Source organism: Lathyrus oleraceus, chromosome 2 (assembly GCF_024323335.1).
Source record: "Lathyrus oleraceus cultivar Zhongwan6 chromosome 2, CAAS_Psat_ZW6_1.0, whole genome shotgun sequence".
Taxonomy (NCBI): domain Eukaryota; kingdom Viridiplantae; phylum Streptophyta; class Magnoliopsida; order Fabales; family Fabaceae; genus Lathyrus; species Lathyrus oleraceus.
The window spans coordinates 454,614,932-454,618,431 of NC_066580.1; the positions used below are offsets into that span (position 1 = coordinate 454,614,932).

Here is a 3,500-nt window from a genome sequence, read left to right on the forward strand (position 1 = left end):
ATGTTTGGTAATCTAATTTTTAAAAATTGTTTAAAAGTTGAACATCGTTACAAATTTGCCATTGATGAATATAGTACCATTTTTTCTTGTTTTGTCCTCTTCCTAATTTCCAAAACTAAAAACCAAAAAATCAAAACCTCTAAAACCTATTTTAGATTTTTAGTTTTAAAAACTCACAAATAGAAAATAATTTTGAGAAATAATTTTATAAAATTAGACTACCAAACAAATTTTATAATTTTTAATTTTTAAAAACTAAAAAACAGTTTTACAAAACCATATCAAACAGAAACTAAGGGCCTGTTTGAAACACTTTTCAATTTTAGTTCTTAAAATTTGTTTTTCAAATCTATTTTAAAAAACTATTTTTAAAAAGAAAATTAAAAAAAAATTTGTTTGATAAAGTAATTTTTAAAAACTGTTTTAAAAATATGAAAATGAAAAAACTTATTTGATAATCTAATCTTTTAAAATCACATTAATATTATTAATGAAAATTATAAATTTTTTATATTTTTTCTTCAAGTTTTATAATACTAAAAACTAAAAAGTGAGAAGTAAAACACAACTAAACTGTTTCACTTTTTTACTTTTAAAAACTGAAAAATAGAAAAGAGTTTTTAAAAACACTTTTGCAAAACATTATATTCAAACAAGTTTTTAAATTTTAAATTTTCAAAAACTAAAAAAGAGTTTTTAAGATGCATTTCAAACAGGCCCTAAATCTCTCCCATGGCTCGGTTCACTCCCTAATCTTGGGGTTAATGCCTATCTACAACAACTCTATCAACTGGTAACAAGAAAATGAGAGTTCCAAAGAAGTGCACCAACCTTCGGAACTAGGAATTGCTCACGCCAAGCTTGAGGATGTCGAAGATGAAGATGGCACAAATGCCCTATGATCAGTTAAGCTCTCGAACCCTTTGACGCTTGATTCTCTAATTATTCTTCTTCTTCTTTGCTTTAGCCTGCAGGATGTGTTGTCACGATGATGTTGTGTATGCGTATGTTGCGTGAGAACGTGTGAGATTCTGAGAGGAGGTGAGGGCTCAGCTCCGGTTGTTTCAGAGCTTCAATGTGAGAATGCGAATCTGGAAATTTGCAGAATGAATTTGGAAGAAACAACTATGAATCATGGCCTCGAGTTTGCAGTGAGGAGGCTTTATATAGGGTTCCAGAGTTAACAGAGTGAAACTCTGTTAACTTTCACTCTGTTAACTCTCAACTATGCGAATTTGTTAGCTGTTAAATTTCTGTTAAAACCTTCAGTTAGAGTTAGTTGGAATCTGTTAGCGTTAGTTATGAGCAAAAATTAGTTTTGTTATTTTATCTTCTGTAGTGCACCCGTATATGCTTAATGTGGAGCTCCCAATTAAAGGTCTGTTGTGAATTTCTGCAGGTTGTAATTATTAGTCGTGAAAGAGTTTTGATTGAAGCTGAAGAATTTTACAGATGCAAACTTCAAATAGTTTCTAGTGGAGTCTACTTTTGTTTAAAAGAAGAAAAAAAAACAGGTTCAAATGATTTGTACTTTCTGTCTTGAACCTTTATTCTGAAAAGTTTTGTGTAGTTAGAAAACTTTGTTAGTTAGGGACGATGCCTAAGGAACAATTAGAATGGCTTCACATTGTCTTGAGTCAGTTAGATTGACATTTACTGAATGTTAATTAGTGAAGAGAGTTAGGTTTTAGAGTGTTAAACCGTTGTTGTTGTTTGGTGAGTTAAGTCTCTAGGCCGCGCAGGATGCTTACTGTGTGCGGAACGTATCAACTGAGTCTATTTGTTAGATTTGTTAATTGGAAATATTAAGTTCAAGGAGTATTAAAGTGAACTGGTAACTAATTGTCTTTGTTTCATCAATTGATTGCAGGCTTGATTTTGTATTGCTAGATATATGGTGTTGAACAATGCAGATTTAGTGAAATTGGTGATTGCAATCGGTTCTGAAGTTGGTGGGATTAACTGATTTATTAATTTTTGCAGGGCATTGGCTTGTGAGCTCGTGGGACGAAACGAATTGGGCTTGTATGTTGAACTTGAAGAGTTGAATCTTGCTTGCATATCAAAATATGTAGAAATAGGAGTTGTAGATGTTGTATTTATTTGTGAAGTGTTAATTTGGAAATGTCATGAATATAAATTGGAGATTTGTAAAGCATTGAATGAAAGTTGAATGAATGAATGTAAGTTTGGAAATTTTGTAAATAGCATTGAATGGAAGTGGAATGAATGAATGGAAGTTTGGAAATTTTGTAAATAGCATTGAATGGAAGTTGAATGAATGAATGTAAGTTTGGAAAATTTGTAAATAGCATTGAATGGAAGTTGAAATGTTATGAAAGGTTTTAATGAGGAAAACATGGTCTTTGAATGCATTTGAATGGTAATTATGGAAATTATGGAAATTATGGAATGCATTTGAATTATGGAAAGTTTAATGAATGGTTTAATGGAAACTTGATTGTAAGGATTAAGTTTGTATTGGTATTGAATGTCCTTTGGAAAATTAAGGTTTGAATGGTTGAAAATTGTGACTTAAAAATGTTAATAATGTTAATGAATGATTGAAATTATGGAAATTATGGAGTACACTTGAATGGTTTAAAAAAAAGCTAATTAAAATAATTTGAGAAATGCTTATGGAAAAATAAATTGCAATAGACTTGAATAATAATAAATTACTTGTAATCTTAAATGCTCGACTTGATTAAATTAAAGTTGCTTGAATTTTCAATTAAAATGGAAAGAAAGATAAAAATCAATGGTTAATGAATCTCGATGTAAACTCAAACCAAATGTGATCAATTAATGTTAAATGGGCTAATTAGATGGATGATTGACTTTGGTCAACTGGTTGACCAAAAAGTCAATAGTTGACCAAAATCAACTGTGAGGCATGAATCAAGGTTTCTTAGGACCAACAGAGAAGCTATTGTCCACAAATGTCAAGCATGCATGTCAATGAACCATAAATATCATGGACCAAACAATACTAGGGTTACAAACCAAATGATCCAAAACTTGACAAAATAAGCAACAATTCTCCAAATAAATGACCCACAAACAGTTAGGATTCCCATGATCAATCAAAACGACCATAAAGACTCAAACCAAGGTGACCCACAAAGTTAGGGTTTCAAAGGCCAGATGGTCTATCAAGGCCCAACCAAACAAACTAGGGTTTGCATGAATAATAAGTCAAGATGTAGTCCCAAAGATTAAGCAAAACCAAATTGTTATTCATAAGCTTTGAATCTATGATGTTTATAAGAAGGTGTTAATATGAATGCATGATGTATATGAATCTCAAGCCATATGTCAGATGAAAAGTGAAAAGGGGAGGGAAAACTTTGGGGGTACGACACTTTCCTTTACTTTTCAACTTTCATTTCTCATGCGAAACCAAATGGTATGTAAACCGAACACACCCAAGGCGATTTCCATCTTCATCTTTTACATCGAAACACCATAAATGTATTTTTAAACTAAACTTCCATTAC

General features: G+C 31.1%; 1 long non-coding RNA gene across 1 annotated transcript; it reads left to right on the plus strand.

The window, feature by feature from the left end:
* Positions 1-715: 715 nt before the first annotated feature.
* On the plus strand, positions 716-2,205 carry LOC127121534 (uncharacterized). Its single transcript, XR_007803479.1, has 3 exons — positions 716-905; positions 1,400-1,514; positions 1,984-2,205. It is a non-coding gene; the product is annotated as an uncharacterized LOC127121534 (long non-coding RNA).
* The last annotated feature ends 1,295 nt before the right edge of the window (positions 2,206-3,500 follow it).